The following is a 20712-nucleotide window of genomic DNA, read 5'->3' on the forward strand; positions in this document are numbered from 1 at the left end:
TGTAAATCACTGCCACCCCAAGAAAGTCAACAGTACACTGTTCAGTTACTGCCCCATGTTACCGGCAGTGAAGTCTCTTTGGTGCAGAAGAGAACGGGGAGAGACTTGTAAAAGGCAAAAATGTCTTATTTTGATAGAAGCCTGTGTCATGCCATTATCAACTTTTCCTAGCCAGCAATCAGCAGTCACAAAATCTAAATGCAAATACAGACTGCAGGGAAAATGAGAGGGCAGCCAGGCCCCATTTCCAAAGGATTCCTGCATCTTTGAGTAGGCACCTCAGCAGGGATGGCTCTGCATGGAAGTAGTTGCAGCAGCTACATCACGATGCTTTTCATGAAGTGAGGACTTCTGTAACGGGGACACCTCTGAAAGTGGTAGTACTTTTCTTTCTGCTTTTTTTTACTGTTCAATCTCTGGAGACCATGTACAGATAAAACAAGAAAGAAATATTTCTCCACAAATTTCTGTTTTTTTTGTTTTTGTTTTAGCAGAGGAGCAGTGGCTGAGTGATAGGACAAAGGCTACTGGGAAGGAATGTTGTAGGTACCCATGACTCATGCTCTTTACCTTACAGCATCTCTGAGCTCTGCAGATATGAAAGGGAGTTAGACCTTGTTCCAAGAAGCTTCATACTTTTGTTCTCTGACTCAGGTATGGAAATGCTCTATGTACTGCTCTCCTGACATTTATTGCCTCCTGAAGGCAATTGCATTTAGCATGCTTTTCTGTAGGCCTGTATTCCTCTAGCCACAAGCCCCAGCCTGCTGTCAGGAAAGCTAGGACCTATGAAAGCAGTGTTTTCTGGATGTGCGACCTGTGTTAAATATGCAGATGTCTGGAGGAGTTTTCCCTGAAGGGAATGCTGGGGGTGTACTGAGATACCAGCTTCTCAGATGTGTGGCTGGGGTTCGTACATCATCTCATACAGGGAAGCCCGTACATGTGCCCCCACTCCAAGTGGGAGGACTGAAAACAAGTTCCTTGCAAGGGTATGTCTCTGGTGCAGGCTCCTGATCATGTAATCAATGAGCTCGTGATCAAGAAATCATAAATTATTCTGCTAGAGACAGAACCTCAGTGGTGCTGAGTACCAACAGTTCCCATTAGCATCAACGGCAGCTGCAGGTGCTGCGTACCATGGTTCTATGTGAAAGCTTCAGTTTGGCCCCAGGCCTCACCTCCTGCCACCCCCCACCTGGGGGTATGCTGTGCTTCCCTCCCAGCCATCTCTACCTGGCAGATCCAGCCGCATCTGGAGACAAGCTGTTCACCTTGGCTGTTTTTTTTTTACTAGTAGAATAAAGTATCACACTGCTTTAAAGCCAGTTTAACAGCAGGAACGAAGATTTAGTGAAAACAAACCTTTAATAAAACTTCATGTATCTTGACTACAATTCTTACCATTCCCTGAAAGCCATTCAGGTAGGCCAGCTTCTTCGCATACCCTTGGTGAGCTCCTGTGACTCATCCTGGGTCCCTGAGCAGCTGCCTTCCTTCCCAAGTTCGCTTCTAAGCCTGAAACAAGGTTCCAGCCTTGCCTCCCGACAGCCATTAAGTGTGTTTTGAAAAGCATTTCCACTCTACCTGCTTCTGCCCCTCTTTTTTACACTCTTCCAGACTGATACGTTTCAGTGCATGTTACTCACGAATTGCTCTAGAGCAGCTCCAGAGCTGCACCAGGGAGTTTTCCCAGGTTATGGAACTAGCTGTCAGGGGGGTGTTTGCAGCATGTGCTTGACTGTGCACTTAGGTGATGCCATTGATTACTAAAGCAGTGCATATGCTTACAGGTGAGTCACACTTTAAAAATGTCTTGCTTGATCAGGACTAGAGTCCTTAATTTGTTCTGCACGTTGTAGTTTTCCAGTGGAGGCTGAATTGGTTACTGGGTTCAGCAGGAGCATGATCGAACCTCAGACTACTGAGTAAGTGAATGAAAGAGTAATCACTGGAAGATACTGCAGTTGAGATTTGATAGCCTTGCTGAATCTGGGGATGTGTGAAGGCCCTGTTCAGGGATGGGATCTGTGAGAGATCCCTGGCATACTGCTAGTTACATAAAATTGCTATTAATAGTGAATTATTTTTAGAAGGGAAGCTGACATATTGTAAAAGTGTCAAATAATAATGATATGGAAGTTAGTGTATGTAATGTGCATTTGCAGCCTAGATTGTTAGGCTCTTCTAGGTTTGCCAGAAATTTCAGGTACACCCTTCCTGCAACTTCTACTGCAGGCAAGATACCTGCCAGTACTTAAGTTACTGAATTTGAACAGGAACTGCAAATTCAAGAGAAATATTTGATTTGATTTATTATCAGGGACTACATATGCACTGGAAGAGTTCGGTCAAGTACATTAGAGCCAGATGTAAAAATGCTGCCTCCAGCTAGCTCCATCTCCTGCCAGCTGCCTTCTGTGAGTGCCTTTCCTCCCTGCTGCCCCACCTCCTACGAGCCCTCCCACCTTTGCCCAGACAGTGGTGACTGTTCATCCTCTCCCCTTTACAGACCTTTACTTCAAAGTGCCCACCCCCAGTGCAGCTGGGGTCAAAACCTCTGTGTGTATCCAAAACCATAGTATTATTTGCCTTGTGTGTGCTGATACTGGGGTTGTGTTGTATTCTTTGTATGACTTTGTACAGAAAAGAGCATGTGAGTATTTGTGGATCTGGAAAGGACCATTTTTGTATACACAGCTGGTATATGGAGTGTAAGTAAGAGCAGAGATGCAGTTTTATAGAGTGAGAACAGTATGCTTGGAAGCTACACAGCACCTGAGATGTTTTTTGTCTGAGCTGGCTTGATCTAGGACTGAGTGTTTTCTAAATCGTGGTGATAGCAATTTCGAACAATGTCTTGCTATAATGTCCTGGAACTGATTGTAGCAATGGGATAAAGGAATGAATTGTGAGAAGGAGGGGAGATGCTGGTCTTTAGTGCTTTTAGGAATAATAAAATGTCTGTTCTGCAGTATGTTTAGCAATGCATAAAGAAAAAAATAATCTGTGGGGTTGCTTAGTGTTTTTCCAAGCTTTTATTAGGATGTTAAAGGTAGAATCTTGGCTACCTTGAAGACAGCGGGAAATTGCCTTTGCCTCGCTTAGGTCAGGATTTCTCCCGGAAAACATCTGTGTTGTGCTTGGCAAATCACCAGAAATGCCATGGCAGCTCAATTAGGAGAACAGAGGAGCGAGCATCTAAGCTGTACTTTCTAAACAAAACAGAGTGCCCCCAGGTGGTGCTCGGCACAGAGGTTGCACCTGGCCAACCTCAGTCCATCTGAGGACACTGAGGGTCTGCTGAGCAAAGAGGTGCGAAAAGCCTACGGGGAAACAGGACTGCTTGAAGCCAGGGCTCAGGCTGCCAGGGCCTCAGTTGAGTTGCTTCATAACTGCATCTGCCCCTAAGCTAAGCACTGCTGCAGTGGCTTAGCACCACTGGTAAACTGGGTCCTCCAGAGCTAATCTGGTGACCCACGGCTGAGCTTTTCAGAAGGAACTGGGCCCCTTTGCAAGCAAACCTGGGTTTGGAGAAAGGGAGAGACTTGCTCTTATGTCAGACTCGGCATACCGGATGCCTCACAGCAGATCATGCTCTACCGTAGGGGGATTCTACCATCTCTCTTATGATGGCCTAGGGTTTAGGTCTCCCCACATCAGGACTCTGGCCATCTATCAAAAAACCCTGTGGGCTACTCCCTCATTTTTTGAAAATACCTTTATGCACTAAGCTTTCTGTGTTGAGTAATGCTACTTCAGACATTAAGGAAGCCAGGGTATTTGTTAATACTTGGGGTAAAAGTATGCAGTCAGAGAACTCTCAAAGCAGCAGGGTGGGAATGCAGTGTGGCCTGGCCCTGACGGTTCTGTCCAACTTGTCCGCTTCTGGTTAGATGTCCCCTGGTGCAGGTGCACAGAGAGCTCACTGGGGTCATAGGGGTCCAAGGCAAATGAAGTCGGGGCTCAGGGCATTTGGGAAACTTGTAGGGATGCAGAGGCAGGGGGAGATGAGTGAGAGATGGGGTTGGTCCCGATGATCTCTTGAGGTCCCTTCCAACCCCCACAATTCTGTGATTCTGTGACTCGTGGCAGGCCAGGGGCAGAGCTGTTGGCCTGGCCATCTCTGGCTGTGTAGCAATCTAGTTGTGCAGGGAATTTAGATAGCAAGGCAAGTAAGTAGAGTTACACAGAGTTAAATACATCCCAGAAGAAAGCAAATTCTACTCCAAAATCCTGACAAACAAACAAATTAAAACAAACAAACAAAAAAAAAAAACAACAAACAAGAAAACACTCAATTGCCCAGAAATCTTGCTTATGATATGTATTAGTGCCTGGAAGCAGTCCAAATTCAATTCACAAATGTTTGGAGCTGGAGTACATGAAAGGGTGCCATACTTCATTTCCGAGCAATGGAAACCTGGACCAATTTGACCACGTAAGTGCTTCGGGTCCATCATGGGCTGGGAATTTCCATGCTGAGTTTTAACCTAAAACAACCCAATTTGAACATCTCTCGAAGATCTCAAACTGATGCTACTGATCTCCAGATGATAGCCTCTTAGATACTGTTACTGGAACTTTCTAGAAGTAGCACAAACCAGGAGGGAGCAATTCATCCTTGGCGTAACCCCATTTACTCTAGCAGTTTGGCCCCGAGGGAGCAGGAGCACTTGATGTCTGACAGCAGCCCCAAATGTCAGTATTCCTCCCCTTGTTCGTTTGCCTGCTTGCTGTGGTAGATTTCATGCCATTATAAGCTGTTTATTTACAGCCTGATCAAAGTACTTAATGACGGGGTTAATTTCTACGTATAATGAGGAAGGCAAGACAGGAGACAGGTACTGTGTAATCGAATTTTTCATTTTGGATTTTGTTTCTCTTCATGTAGAGCTTAGCTTTGATTTTTATTACCATTAATGCCTGCATTTACTGTTCCTTCTAGTCTCTCAGATGAGCCAAAGCTACTGTGTCAATAGTGGAGGCACTGAATTGTTCCAACTTCCGTAGAAGCATGACAATAAAGTAAAAAAAAATCTGTAACTTCTCTGCAATAAGGGCTCGATACGCAGTTTGGTTTGGGGGACAGTTAATACAAGTACACTGCTTAAACAGCCTGCTGAAGCAACTGATCTTTTTATGACTCAGTAGGTGTGTGCACATTATGTTTGTGTGTTCATGGCCACAGAGAGACAAAGACTGTGTTAAAATCCAGAGATCTTATAGTTTATGAAGTGGCACGCCTTCAGCAAGATTTTGCGGACGTAAATGATCTCCCACAGCACAAAAGTGATGGAGGCCTTAGAAAATGTGGCTCATTGATGGAGCTAGCTTCAGGAATTAAGCTGGAAGTGAAGACACAGCTGAACCTGGGTGTATCCAGCTCACTCTGCATCCACTGTGTTTCGCTTTTCCAAGCACTCTGTAAGTTATATGAAAAAAGGAGATTTGAAAGTTCATTTGATGTTAAATTCTGTGAACCACTGTTAGCCAAGTTTCCGTATCACTGAGGTAGAAATCTTTCTCTGTGAGGAAAACGTGCACCTCTATTAGCACCACTGTGCAAGCTGTAGTTTGCAAATGTGGTGGGAGGCTTTGCTCATGCTAATTTGAGCTCAGTCATGCACCTTTTTTGCTCTTTTACATGCAAATAGCAGCTGTGTCAGTCTCTGGGATGCCTGCTTGTTCCTTTAACGGAGAGATTCCAGTTCATACCTTCAACCACTGCATTTGTGCGTGGGCAGAGGTATATCGTGGTGGTACAGTTGCTGACAAGGAAAGAGCAGTGATGGAGGTTGGAACAAGTTAGTGAAATAGAGAAGTTTTGAAAGAAGATGCTGAACTCTTCTGGTGTGTTTCCATTTATCAAAAACACAAAAAATGGGAGTAGAACAACAGACAACTGTACAAAATGGTAATCTGTGATCTTGCCCCATTAAAAAGGGATCTCTGAATTACCAGGGGGATACATTTCTTCTTTTGGGGGTCTCCCCATTTGAATACATCTTAAGGTGCGTATGACCTAGGTGAGGTCAAATCTGTCTCTGGTTCACTGGATCTTTCAAATCCAGAAGGAACAAAGGGTGTGTGGGCTGCTTCCATGCAAAAAGAATATAGAATGGTATAAATCTCCCTTCTTCGGTCCTGGAGGGCTGTAACACCCAAGGGTTCAGGCAGCGGCACTGGGGCTGGGGCAAGTAAGCCACCAGCCTTGAGGCTGGGAGGGTGGTTGGCTGAGCACAGGTGCTTGGTGGTTCACAGTACTCGCTTGGGGCCAGCAGGCACATTGGGAGGAAGTAATTGAAATAAAACACATCAGCACAATGTAACTTTCTGTCTTCAGTCTTCGTGGCTGACATTCTTTTCAGCCTTCATCTCCACTTTATGGCTGTGGCTACCTGCACCCAGCCTCTACATTACTGTGGCCTCTTCCTCTTCTTCAAGGCCACCTGTGCTCTTCTGTCACAAAAGTCAGCGGAAAACGAATTCTGATAAAATCTTTTCCATGGTATCACTTTGGATGCCACTTAACCTCCAAACTGAAGAAAGTGGGCAGCAGTATCGTGTGGGCTATATAAGTTTGTACAGCAAGGACCAGTTTAAGAGGGTGTTTGATTTAGGGTGCAAGGATTTCCAGGAACTTGGAGTTCAAAGTTTTCCAGGAACGCCAGCTCAAAGAAATACATTGTCCCTGTAAAGTTCTCCATTGATTCTGTAGGCTGCTTACCACGGGGGTTTTCCGAAGGTGACAGCTCCCCTTTCAGAAAGCCCTGGCTAGCTTTTGATCCCCCCCAATGGGCTGCTGTGGTGTCAGAGTGCCGCAGCAGGACGCAACATGTGGCTGCTGCTTTGGGTGTCCACGGAGGTTCCTGCAGGCTGCAATGTAACTGTGCTTCAGCCCCCCTCTGACCTGCTTTATAATCTTCTTTAATACATCCCCTCTGTGTGTGTACAATTGAGGCAGAGCAGCATAAGGGGAAGAAATGTGTGTACGTGCTTTAGTCACACTAATGGAGTAAAAGTGGTACCACCTTTATATAGGTAAGGCCCTTAACACCTCTGCAACCTCTCCACTTATCGGTGGGGAAATGAGGCTGTGACCTGTGGAGTTTCCATTGACTTCAGAGTTGGCAACACTGTAGTAAGTGGGTAATATGTTGTGGTACAATAGGATGAAATCCTGGCCCTGGTAATGGCAGTGGAATTTACTATTGATTTTGAAGGTGTTTTAGGATTTCGCCTGTAGAAATCAGTGGCAACCTCCCCGATGAAATAATCCAGCCATTTCCTGTTGAATAGAGGCTTCTCAGCAACACGGATGTTACAAAGATGCTTTTCTAATGGATTTTTTTTTCTATTGCAAACGAACATCTTGAGCTATTGACCCCACAGAGTAATACATGCATATAATAAAGTTATTGCCTGTCTATTTAAAAATTCCTTGTATCAATGTGGGTGGGTCTGGCTATGCTGTTCTCCACCATAACAACAAAGCAATTTGTTTCCTGGCCTAAATTTTGCGAAAGTATCTGGTTTCCAAAACCTTTGAGAAAGGGAGATATTTGCACCTGACACGTTTACAAGTAACTTAGATCAGGTTATTGATCAGCTCTGTGTATGTTGTTTTCCAGTGGGAGGATAAGATGGAGAGGCCAATCCATTACTGCAGCTATCTACCACTGGAAAGCAATAGCGCTAATGATACAGGTTTTCAATAGCTGATTTATATTATCCTGCAGTCAATAAAAACTCCTGATTTTTGTCACTGTATGGTTTAAAGCAATGCTCTCAAATGCTGCAGGCCCCAAATCCGCCCCTCTGTAGCACAGCTGCTGTGTTACAAGTGGGTGAAAACTTAACAAAAACCCACCAGTCCTCCAGAGTACGATCTGAACCAGCCCTTTGCTCCCTGAGTGGTGGGTCCAGAGAGCCCTGAGCTGGTACGAGCTCATCACAGTGAGCGATTCCTCTCAAGATGAGCTATGGCTTCGCTGACTGCTCCCCCCACACCATGCCACCCAGGGGCAAAGGGTGAAGGAGCTACAGTCCTGTCAGTTACAGCCCACCCTAGACAAAGATTGCAATTAAAATCTCAATGTCTGACTGCTAATTTGGTGCTGATTAATGAGAAATCTGTGTTGGGAATTATAAATGAGGGGCAGTAACTGGATCCTCTTCCTCCTCCTAGTGATGTGGGTGCTTTGGGAACCTCGGAGGAGCTGCCCGCTGAACTCAGCATGGTGGCACAGCTCCTGAGGAGAAGGCAGCAGCAGTGAGGAGCCGCGATCACTGGAGACAGCACTTGACAAGCCATGTGAAACCAGCCTGAGCAGTCAGCGGGCACAGGCCCATCTTTTCTGGTTGTGTTTGAACATGAGAGTCACCACATCAAAGGACTGGCACAGCAGCTCAGCTCAGCTAGCCTGGTAGCCGGCCTAGGGGTGCTCTGGGAAAGGCTGCAGGAAACAGGTGGAGAGTAGAGCAGTCTTCTAGGACTGATGGTCCTGCATTCAGGAGGTTATCTGAGGAGTCCAGACTCCAGCTTTCAACTTGGGCTGGAAGTTAGCAGCAGAAGGAATCGTGCTCAGGTGTGTGATGTGCAGCGGAGGCACAGAGCCGCTCTGAGCAGTTTGTCCTTTGCCCCTGCTAGTCACTCCTCCAGACCTCAGCTACGCCTCGTCTGGCCTGTGTGGCTCGATACTCAGGTGGTTCCCCACAACGTGTGCACAAGGGGAAAGGATGTCTGCAGGCAAGCTGTGTGCTTAGAGATGAGAGGGTGGATTTAGCGGGGAGGTTTGCATGCTCAGATGGGCTGACCTAAGGGGGCAGTTAATGTGGTTCTGGACTTGCACATACCCTGTTTTCAGGCAAACATTTCATGCAGATTTGTAACATGCGATAGCTGCCAAGCATCTTTTACACAGTCACAGTCTAGTGACTGAAGGATCTGCTAATTAAGAAGCCCCTAATTAGGCTTTTAAATGATAAACTGTAATAGCTCTAGTGCAGCTGTTGTAAACTATAGAGTAAATTATACCCAGTTGAAAGAGGCTTTAATTACGTATTTATATAACAGACTTTAAGGACTTTGAAAGATAAAAGAATTTTTAGTGTCTGCAATTAAAGAAACAAGAGAGTAACAATAGAGCTCTTAAACCAATGAAAGCAAGGAAATTCAAAGTTAATCTGAAAAGCCGCGCTGGTACTTTGTTTTATGCTCATGGCATTCTAATTTTTGAGGTTTGTTTTTATTCTTTTTGTTTTCCTAATGGATGAGATAAAGAAGTATTGTCAGCCAGGAGTTTATGTTCCCTGCTCTCAATTTCCTAGCTTTTATAGGTCCATGTACAACCTTAGTGATGCTTCAGCAAACTTTCTGTGGTTTCATTTTTGCAGAAGTTCCAGCAAGAAGACCCTTACTGACCACGTTTCCTCCGTGCATCCTGAGTTACAGAATGGTTGGTTGTACACATGCCTTTGTCAAGTCAGCTGGAGCTCAAAAGTTGGTTGTACTGAGCTTGGAGACCACATTCAGACCAAAGTTGGGTGTACGTGGGACTGTTTGGCTATTTGGAGATTGCACTGTGATCTCCCTTTTTGCAGGGTTCAGTCCTGCTCCAGTGAAATTAAGAAAAGTTAAGCCCTTGTCCACATCTGGGGCTAGCTCCAGTCTGCCTACCTGTTAGATGTAAACACTGCTGCTGTCCCCGCAGCCCTGCCTGACAGTGCCTGTCTTGGTAACCTCACCAGCTCTGTCTCCAAACTCTCTTCTGCCTCCCTGGCTTACCCAGCCCTGTTTGCTGCCCTTCCTTGCCATCTCTAATCACAAATAACATTGATGCACAGCAGTGAATAAATACTTCTTTATAGAGAAAAGGAAAGCTGTCTCTGATGTGCCATCCGTAGCCTGATGGATTTGCTGATCTGTTGCTGGTTCTTTTCATTTCTTAGATTACTGCTCCTCAGGACAAGGACTGTCTTTTGTACCTGCACACCTACACCAGGTGGAGGATACAGACTTGAGCCTGCAGGAAGCAGAGAGCTCAGTTCCTGTTGATGCTCCTTGGGACTGGCCTTCACAGTTGTAGGACTCAGCAGCCCATGGCAGCCAGCCAAGGTAGTGCTTTTTGCTGATTCCAACCACATCCAAGTATTCATATCTGAAAATATCACAGCAAGGAAAATAAGGAATACCATTCTCATAGTCAATTTTTACATCCAATTAATTAGCCCAAAGAGTATTAAATTGTGCTAATGTAGTTTGCCTCTTCGATGCTGTCTTTTGACTTCAATGGAACTAAATATGTGCTTAAAGTTAACTACATGCGTAAGTGCTGTGGTGAATCGGGGCCTAGGGCATTAATTAGAACTTGGCTCAGATTTACTTTCAAGGCTTTTTTTCCCCCCGCTTTTTTTTTTTTTTTTTTTAACTCTTCAGAGCTCAGCAGTTTAATTGGTATGCAGATGTTCCCCTTTATTGCTGGCAGAGGCCTCTGTCACTGTTCTGAAGGTACTCAGACATCAAGGCTGGTACAGTGGGCAGGAAGAAACCCCCCCTGAAGGCTTTCAAGCTTTGTGGGAAATAATGATGTATGAGACAGGGATTCCTTTAGAACCTGAAGGGAACATGACAGACAGAATAATATGGGAGGAAAACATTGTCTTCACAATTGAGACTGATGGTCTCATCTTGTCTCCTTGTTATTGTTATCAACCAAGACTGAGATGAGCTTTCTTATGAAGAACTTCATTTCATGGCAGGTTCTATATGTTGGACACACTGCGCTCAGTGGTAGCTTTCCATCCAAGGTACAGATATTGACAGGAACCCTTTGGGGCAGTGTTTTAGCTTAAAACCTAAAATTCCTTCCAGCATTCAGATGCATTTTGTCAGGAGTGACAGTTGCAATTTGATAATCTTTTACCACTTTGCCTGCCTATCTCAAACAGCTAGCTGGAGGGGAGAAACCCAGAGTTGTTGGGCACAGGAATGTCAGCTTTATGAATCAGCTTTTCTCGCTCTTTATTAATTTCACTTTCCAGTGGTTAGTGCATGTTTGGAAGAGACAATTGATTTGTACGGATCTGTGTAGGATGGAGCAAAGCTGGAACTAAAGAAGGAGTGCAAGTTGACAGCAATGCAATAGCTCTAATTGACAGATACCGAAGGTACTATTTAAAGCAACTTTTCTTCTGTTAAAGTTAAAAATCGCCTTCAATTTGTCCCCGGATTGCCATGTTCAAAAAGAAGTGTTTGCATGTATATTCATTTAAAATGGATTAGCTGAAATATCAAGTGCTCATTTTAAATGCTCATATTTTCAAGTTAGATGATCCAAAATGCTCTTGTGCAAGGTACAGGAAGATGGCTGTTTCTTAACTCCTCCAGAGTAAAAGCTGTCTTTCAGGGGACACTTTGCACATGTGAGATTTGTGTTAGTATTTTTTGGCACCCACCGTTTCATCAGAAATGCATTTCAGCTAATGGGAGACAGAAGGGCCAATACACGAGCTGTGTGTTGTGGGTGCAAAAATGCAAGTAGAAATTACACCCACTGCTGGAAGGGCTAGGAAAATGTACCTTCCTGGATGCGAGCAGGGCAAGTTAGGAAATATCAGCCTCCTTTTACAATTGGCTGTTACTCTTTACATTTCTGGAGAACTGGGATCTTGCTGTTAATCTTACAAAAATAGATGCTGTGGTGAAGCCTCAGGCATGAATAAAATTGGATGTTAATCTTAAAGCAGATTTTTTACAGCTATGCACTCAGAGCCAGTGAATCCAAATGATTTTGGAAACTCTGTGTTTGTTACTTATTTAGATCAAAATGCTGGGGGGAAGAAAGGTCAGTGGCATAGGTACATATTGTAACATTTGGGGCTTCTTAAAGTTAAGAAGATAAGGGCAGCAAACATTAAACATCTCAGGCTTGACACAAATAATAGGCAAAGCTGAAAAAAGCCTGCTGACAAGAGGAGTGGGTGTTGGTGGGTGACTTGCTGCAGTTTTAGAGCTGTTAAGTGTAGGTTTTTTAGCATTTTCATTATTTAAAAGTGGAGTGGTAGTTTCTTCACTCCCTCTGAAAAGTTACTAATTTACTCTGAAATACAGGGTAACCCACAATGATTTAACAGATTTGTAATGTGCTTTAGAGTGATTTCAAGTAACAGACGCCCTCCTTCTCGCCAAGCTTCCCACTGTCTCAGCTCTGCCTCCACTCCTTTCTCTGTGTACATCTGCACCAAAATGCAAAGCAGGGACTGCCCCACGTGTGACTTTCATCTGCCTAGCTCCAGTGTCAACGGGTTGGGTGGCTTTGACCGTTCATGCTCATGCAGGTTTCCCTTATTCCCAGTGTTCAGAAACAGAGGCTGCGTTAGCAATGCTTGGATGCGGGAAATGGCATCACAGAGCATGGAGGGGTTCAAAGGGACCTGCTTCTGCTGGTACTGCTGCAAGTGGGCAGGCCTTCCTGACGTGTGGGCGTCTTGCTCACTGCATGGAAAGTGCCTAGTGGAGCATGGCTTTGGGCTGGGATTAAGGTCACCAGAGTGTTCCTTGAATCCAGGCAATACTGAATAATCTGCAGTCCTCTGTGTTGGACTCAGAGCAAGCACCTGAGTTGTGTTCCCAGGGGGCTGTCCAACAAAGACAGGCTGCATGTGGGATGGGAGGTGGTGGGGACATTTTCTCTGGTTGTCAAGATGAACCAGGTCTCAGCCATCTATGCTGAGACCGTTCATTCCTACCTATTGTTGTGTTCAGTAACCATGCCTATAGGTGGATGTTTAAGCCAGAGGCCCCTCTGCATGGATGATATTTAAATTTGATGGAGCCTTGCTGAGAAGAAGCTGGCCTTGCATTTACTCAGAGAGGTCTCTGGTGGTTTGTGGTAAGGAATTGGGACCTGGGGCTGAAGCCACAACCTCCAGGACCAAACCACGGAATTTACACAACTCCTGCCAAGGCCTGCCAATTTGCCTTCCCAGCTGAAGGTCTGTGTCACCACACATCTGCAGTTTTTGTATGCAGTTGCCATTGCTGTTTGAAGGAGGAATCTATTTTGTTCAACATAGTAATATTGTCTTGCTTTGTTTAATTTTATTAGCTGCTGCTGATTTGTTACTATTCAGTGCATCTGTGGGCTTGTTTAGTATCGATAACCAAGGCACAGATACCTGAATGGAAAGCTAGATGGAGATGTTTTCTCCCCCTCTGCTCTGCCCTTGTGAGATCCCACCTGGAGTACTGCATCCAGCTCTGGGGCCCACAGCACAAGAAATACTAGGACCTGTTAGAGCCACAAAAATGATCAGAGGGCTGTAGCTCCTCCCTATGAATAAAGGCTGAGAGAGCTGGAGTTGTTCAGCCTGGGGAAGCAAAGGCTCAGGGGAGACTTTATTGCAGCTTTTCTATACTTAAAGGGGGCTTATAAGAAAGATGGAGAGAGACATGCCCCTTCTATGAGGGCATGTAGTGATAAGACAAGGGGTATTGGTTTTAAACTAAAAGAGAGTAGACTTAGATTAGATATAAAGAAGAAATTCTTTACTGTGATGGTGGTGAGGCACTGGAACAGGGTGCCCAGAGCAGCTGTGGATGCCCCATCCCTGGAGGTGTTCAAGGACAGGTTGGAAGGGGCTTTGGACAACTTGATCTAGTGAAAGATGTTCCTGCCTATGACAGAGGCTTTGGACCAGATTATCTTTGAAGGTCCCTTCCAACCCAAACCATTCTATGATTCTGTGCTGAGGTTCTGGAGGACTCCAGGGTTTCTTTTGCTCTTCTTCTTTTCCCTGTTCTAGTGGGCCCAAAGAACACTTATCTGTTCATAACAGAAATGATTCAAGGTGCATGGGACTGAAAGGTCACTCTAAGTTTCTGTTGCTCTCCTGGTGCGACTGGTACAGATCACATCATCTTGCAAACATTAAGGAAGAAAGCTTTTGTTACAAGGAGAGATGGTGAGCTGGTGCCACTGACCTCTATTTGGAAAACTATTTTTTTTGTGTGAAACCTTTCATGTTCTGGAGGCTCAAGTCAACTGCTTTTGACCTGGGAGCTTACAGTGTAGGTAAGTGCAGCCATATGAGGGCTGAATAGATCTCAGCTTCAGAGACTCACACATATAACTCTCCTTGACTTGAACTGGAGAAGGGCCAGAGTTTGTTCACTTTCACTTTCTGTCACTAAGAAAAATGAACAGTGTTTTACAGAAGCTATAATTCCTTCCTTTCTTCCCAAATAGATGATGACTAAAGAAGGCCTGAGCTGAGTTATAGATATTCTTGTATTTACTTGAAGTGAATGTAGCTCATAACTCTTATTTTAGCACCAATCTGGAACACTACTGTGAACAGATTTACAAAGTCTGCCTGTTCCTTACCTTGGCATTCTGGCACTTATGCTCATTCTTGCACTGATACTTGGGAGTTTAATGAAGCCAAATATCTGAAAGGTGAGTAGGTAAAAGGTTAGTTTCATACATAAGCCTATTCCTTCTGTGCGCTTCATAATCTTCTTCCAGTTCTTAAGCACGGTTTTCTTCTAATACAAAGGGGCAAAGGGGTGAGGCACTGTTTGCTTGTGGATTTTTTTTTTTATTTTTTTTTTGGTTCTGGTATGTGTGTCATCAGCAGTTATTAACTTTATTCTAGTTGCAGGGTCCTTTGTTGCTGGATTGAAAAGACTACTAACTTCAACCGTGTGTTTTGAGGCTAGACGCTTACCAAAACCCTTTACTGCATTTATAGAACGAGCAGATTTAATCTGGAAGTCATTGAGAGAAACCAATAAAGGACTTCCTTGATGTGATTTTTGGAGTTACTCTGGGGACCTGAATTGCATGTTTTCAGGTATTGGACATAAGGGCACTTGATAAAAAAGGTTAAGTGTAGATGGTAATGAAAATGTTATCAGGATGTATAGGTCAGTCAATGTCAGTGGGATATGTAAAGTGATATGAACTACCTCTTTGATTTTATGGACAGTGCCTTACTGTATATAACTTGGACTACATAGTTTAACTTTTAAAGTTGGTTAGTAATCTAATTGCCTTGAAATGCCTTATGAAAAGTATGCTTATTACGGAACACATACAGTTGCTATCTGCCTAGTGTTAACTGTTACAGCAACCTAAGTTATGAGAACACATTTGGAAAAAACTGTGCCAAATGGAGATTTTTTTTTTTTATTTTTGTGAGGCTGTTGCTGGAAACGTTCATCGACATTTAGAGACGTGGTCTTTCAACTAGACTTCTTGCACCCAAATTATGTGCAGATTTCAAGAATCTTCAAGCCTACAGTCATGTACCAGAAGTACAGTGTTAGCCTTTCTTTTAATAGGGATAACTTTGGAATAGGTATCTTATTTAGTGGATTGCCTTCCTTGTCATTCATCACTGTGTAACATCTTTGTAGAACTGCACTAACTCGAAGGAAAGAAAATACTGGAAGTGTTTCTGTAATTGGAGCTTGCTTTGGCAGTTTTACCTTTCTGGAAAAGAAATGCTAGTTTTTCTTCCTTGCTTTGCCATCCCATTTTAGTGCTGTTGTGTACTGGAACAAAAGAATAAAGGTGAACACTGAATAAGCTGTGAATTCTTTTTGGATCAGAGCTGGGGAATCTGTTCTGACACACGTTTGGGTGTTACTTTTTCCTGGGGGGCTTTATTCACAAACTCTCTGAACATATCCTTCCAATAAGATTTCACATAGTTTGGTAAACATTTGAATAAATTTCATATCATCTTATCAAAGTAGATACAAATACTTCTTTCTTCATGAACTGAGACGAAATTAAATGCTCATTTATGTTGGTGGGATAATAATTAAGCTTATAGACTCAAATCAGTGGTTTGCCATTTCATTGCAGGAGTGGGGTGAATGAAAACCTCTGTCAAAAATTAGAGATTAAATACTGAATTAACATGCCAAATAATAGTGCATCAGGAGTATAGCTTTCTACTCTGGACAATGCTAAGATGTATCTTTGCTCATGGAAGCTCTGGAAACATTTTGAGTCTTGGTCAAACATAGCGCAACCTCAAACTGTAGGGATGTTACCATTCTATGAGCACTGTGTGCTCAGAGTCTGTTCTTGGCTGGCGGAAATCTGTCCAGTATTTGGGGAGCTTGGTGGTACGGAAGACAATCACGGATGCTCTGTTACAATAACTTAACACTGTCATGGGGCAAGACTTGGCCTATGTTCTTTTTTGCACAGAAACTGGTGTAATATTAATTAGATTGTCATCAGGTTTCATTAGCAAAACCCCATAAAGTAAAAAAGGAATGGCTCTACAGTGGTGTGAAAACTTTGTATGTCACTTATATTGAATGTGTGGGTAGAGATCGGTGTTCATGAAGGCAGTGCTTTTCCAGAAACATTTAGGTAAAATGTCTAGGTAAAATCTGAACAGAATTTTGTTTGCTACCTGATAATGGTGACCTCTTCCCTTCTCGATAAGTTCAGTTTTCCTCTTGATGATACCCCTACACCTTCAACTAGATTTTTCCCTGGGTGGCAGCAGTGAATGGACCTGACCAAAGAGGAAATCTGGCCCACTGAATTCCTTTTCTTTCTCTGCAGTTGAATGAAAAGCATGTGTCTTTTGAAGAACAGTGACTGAAAGAAATACTGATGACTGCTGGGACATCTACAGAAAAGGATAAGAAAATTACTCTATTACAACAGGGGCTCTGTTAACTCTTTCTTGTAGGTTGTATATATTAATAGTAACAACTAAAGTTTTGTATTTTTGAAGGGAAACACACAAGGCTCTGAATTGTATTGTTTTAATTGCAGCTAACTGAATGAATTAAGTGGAAAATCGCACACAGTGCTTTGATTGTCTAACTCTCTGTATGTGAAGCTTTGGGAACAGTTTGTTATTATAAAAGAACAGCACTAACAAGAAATCAGCCAACATATAATTGAGAGGCTGAGGGACAGTTTGGGGAAAGCTGATATTTATTTATAAATTATTAAATAAAAGAACATAATATGTGGATCATCTCTTACTACTGCCTCTGCACTTCAGATATTACTCATCTTCCTAAGCTCTGTGTTCTCCGGGATGTTGCTTCTTATAACTAATCCAGGAGTTGAAACCACCCACATCCAGGAAAAGAGATGCCTGTGCATTTGTTATGGTGGCAGTTTTAGTTATGGGACTCACCTAAGAACATGAATCTGCAGTTCAAGGAAAGGACTTGACCAGCAAGGTGCTTTATGTGCCTAAAATACACATGAGCACCTGGGACCCTATTTAGGTAGCCTAAATTCTGGTCAGTGTTTCCTGCCTGACAATCATCTATCCAATATCCTAAATAGAAGGGCTTAAGAGCAGTTTAGGCACTCGGTTTAGTGGGGTTCTCAAAAGCATTAGGTGTATTATTTCCATAAATTTTTGAAGGAATGATGCTACTTCTGGTTGTCTCTTGTTCTTTGCTCCACCTATTTAGTGCTATACAACCCTAGAGCCACAGCCACTTTGCAAGACAGAGAGGAGGAAGATGGTGGTTGGATTCACCAAGAGGGTGGAACAGTATTTTGTCATTAATTGTTTTAGCTACCGAATAACTGCTCTAGCTTTTCTCAGGGATGGAGCTGCAGTGCCTTCCTCCAGGATAGACTTGTGGGCTTTTCTCCAGGAGGGCAAAGGTAACTATTATCATTGGCCCAGCTCTTCACAGCTGTATGGTTTCCTCTCATTTCCAAGCAAGAGCTAATAAACTGAAGTTATTATGGATTAGCCCTCTAAGGCTTTCTAACTGTGTGGGAAAAGCATTCTTTCCTCTACCTTTCCCCTGGCAGACGAAGAGGTGATTTCTGGAACGTGCACAGCCCACCTTCTTCGCCTTGCTGCCCTGCTCAAGGGGCAGTAGTAGGTGTTGGTAGATGTGCTACTCGCAGTCAGTTACACAGGACAACCAGTAGCCTCTGTTTCAGAGGACCCAGTTGCAAAGCAGGTGCGCTGACACCTAAGCAGTTCCTCACATGGCCATGCGACAAGGGGGTGGGCGATGTCTGGGCCTCACAAGTGAAATTTTTGTTCTGCAGCAGAGGGTTTGAGGTCAGAAAGGTGTGCCATCACCTGGGTAAAGGGCATCGCTGGACACAGTTTGGACTCACTGGGCTGCTAGATACAGATAATGTTCATGCTGTACAAACAAATCACACTATTAAACCATTGCAATAGTAACTTTTGCAACTTTAAAATAGTAGAAGCTTTATTTCACAACTTCACCTGCAAGCTTGTTAAAACTCCTGTATCCACATCATTGGGCATATTTTCTCTCCTTGTGTACTTCTCTAAAGCTGTGCAGTTATGGTAAGTTCCTGCTGAAGGGATGTGAAGATTATATCGCAAATGTTGGCTACCAAGCTATGGTAGACAGACTACGTCTGGTGCAAGACTATGTTGTGCCAGAAGGTACCTGAGAAGTAGAATTGGGCAGAATTTGATTTTGCATGGTTCTTGCTAAGAATTGCTAAATACCCCTGTAGCTGTTTTTTGAAATCTGAAAATATTTTCCCCAAAATAAGTTATTTATTTATTTATTTATTTTCTACGAGAGAATGTAGTTACATTTATGGAAGGTCTTTCCTTTTACAGTATATGAAGTCCATATAGTTTCCCCTCTGGATATGTGTTGCCTGCATAATTACAGTCATAATGAAAAACAGTTTTGTTAAATGAGATTTCAACAGTTATCCGTAATTTCGAAAATATTGGAGCTACTTACAACAAAAGAAATAATAAAAACAGAACAGCTTTGAAAATGTTGATATACTCAGGAAAACAAATCTTCACTTTAACCCTGTTCTATTATTCTCTCTCTGGTACTAAAATCTTTATAAAGCACTATTGATTTCAACCAACTCAACATAAGACAATTTAGAGCTGCTACCGTGCTGTCCCCAGCTTTGGGGGGATAAATCTTGGTAGCCTTTGGCTGGGTTTTATGGGAAAACACAACGCTTGTGTGCACTGAAAAAGCTGCTCTTGCTGCAAGGAGTAACTCACCTTCACCTCACCTCTTTCTCCAGCAGGACGTGGGAAAGTTACAGGATTAAATTATCCTTGATCATGAAACCAGTTGTATTGGAGGCACTCAAAATGCGTGTCTTTTCAAACCCTTATATATTGTAAAAGTATTTAAAGATAACAGCATGGTATTACCAAGAAATGCTGTCTTGTTTAGGCCTACAATTAACTCTATCAAAGGAAGGGATCTCATTTTTGCCTGCTGTGGATAGAAAGTGCATCTCAGAGCAGTGTAAAGTTAAAGATAGACACAACATATGGTTCAAATCATGATACAAAGAAAGATTCAGGTTAATTAGTATTTATTCTTAGTTTACAGTAATTCCTTTTGGCTTGAGCAAACAGACAGGAGTTGGAGCCCTATAGAATTGCTTCTCCTGAGAGGAGAAATGAATGAAAGATGGTCTCCGTGGTGAAACTTAACTTAGGGATAGGGATGTCATTAGGATTTTTCTTTGCTCCTTGGCTCCACTAGCCAGCACTCTCCCCAAAATGCCACCCATCCCTTGGTGGCCCCAGCGCTGCTGCCCCAGCAGTGGCCAGGCTGGTCTCTGACCTCTCTGCCTGGCCCTGCATGGGAAGGTAACACCTCCTGACCCAGAGACCGTGTTCCTGTCATGGACATGTTGCCTGCTGGAACACGCCTGGGCTCAGGTGTTGTCCCACCACCTGCAAACCTGGCAGACATCTTTAGAGCATCCTGAGGCATGGCTCAGCACCAGCAGGTGGGATGGGGTTTAGGTGGGGACCACTGCGTCCCAGGGGGCTGCGGACAAGGGGACGTGCCCAGGGTCCCCCTCGACCCGGTGCTGTTGCACACCTGTCCCTCTGGCTGTTGGGTCACCATTTCTGGTTGTTTTGCACTGTGGCGAGCGGTTGCACAAGGGCTGCTGGCTGGCTGCCAGGCTGTGGGAAAGGCGGCCTTCCACAGCTCCTTGAAGGTTTTTGGTTCCCTTTTTCCACTGCTGTTTTTAGCAACTCCACTAAGGCTCTTACCAGCAATGACTGGACAGCCTCAGCACGTCCATTTATCTTAAATCGAGCTATTTTTTTTCATAAGGTCTTCCCGACACTTCAGCAGGGAGCAGTGCCCACCAGACCCTCAACATTTCTGCACCCCCCTTTTTCATTGTGTACGTTTGTTTTTCCCTGCCAGTGTTCAGTTGGAGTGCAGATGTTCCCAGTGGGGTCCCCTGTCTATGAGGGCAGGGCAGCCCTCCCCCAGTACACGCAGGGGCTGTTTCCCCCGACACTGGAGCAGGCGCTGCCACCGCCGGGCTGTGCGGGAGCCCTCCCGCCGCCCGCCTCGCCTCGACGGCCATGGAGGGGCAGCTCCCCGGTGGGCGGGCTCTGGGCCTCAGCCTCACAGCCATAGGACACTGCCTTTCCCGCTCTCCGACGCGATTGGTCAGCTCGTCCCAGTGGGAGGGGCCTTCAGGTATAAAAGGCTGGGGGCGGGCGGGGGATTCTTCCGCGAGGTGGTGCCGTTGGCGCGCGGGGCCGTGCGGTTGGCGAGCTGTCGCCTCAGGGCGGGCTGGCGCAGGCACGGCTCGAGGTACGGCTGCCTGGGCGGGTTTGGGGCTCTCCCCCGCACACCTTCGGGGAGTTTTTGCTCTAAAACCTTGCCAAGATTTAAATTGGGTTCTATTAAGGTGT

At 44.4% G+C, this 20712-nt stretch overlaps 1 long non-coding RNA gene across 1 annotated transcript in view; it reads left to right on the forward strand.

The window, feature by feature from the left end:
* Positions 1-20712, forward strand: part of LOC118168803 — a 64502-nt gene that overhangs the window by 34874 nt on the left and 8916 nt on the right. Inside the window, exons 11-12 of the long non-coding RNA XR_004751803.1 lie at positions 16596-16721; positions 17471-17669. This is a non-coding gene — a long non-coding RNA (uncharacterized LOC118168803). The remainder of the gene's footprint in view (positions 1-16595; positions 16722-17470; positions 17670-20712) is intronic.

This window comes from Oxyura jamaicensis, chromosome 6 (genome assembly GCF_011077185.1).
Source record: "Oxyura jamaicensis isolate SHBP4307 breed ruddy duck chromosome 6, BPBGC_Ojam_1.0, whole genome shotgun sequence".
Classification (NCBI taxonomy): Eukaryota; Metazoa; Chordata; class Aves; order Anseriformes; family Anatidae; genus Oxyura; species Oxyura jamaicensis.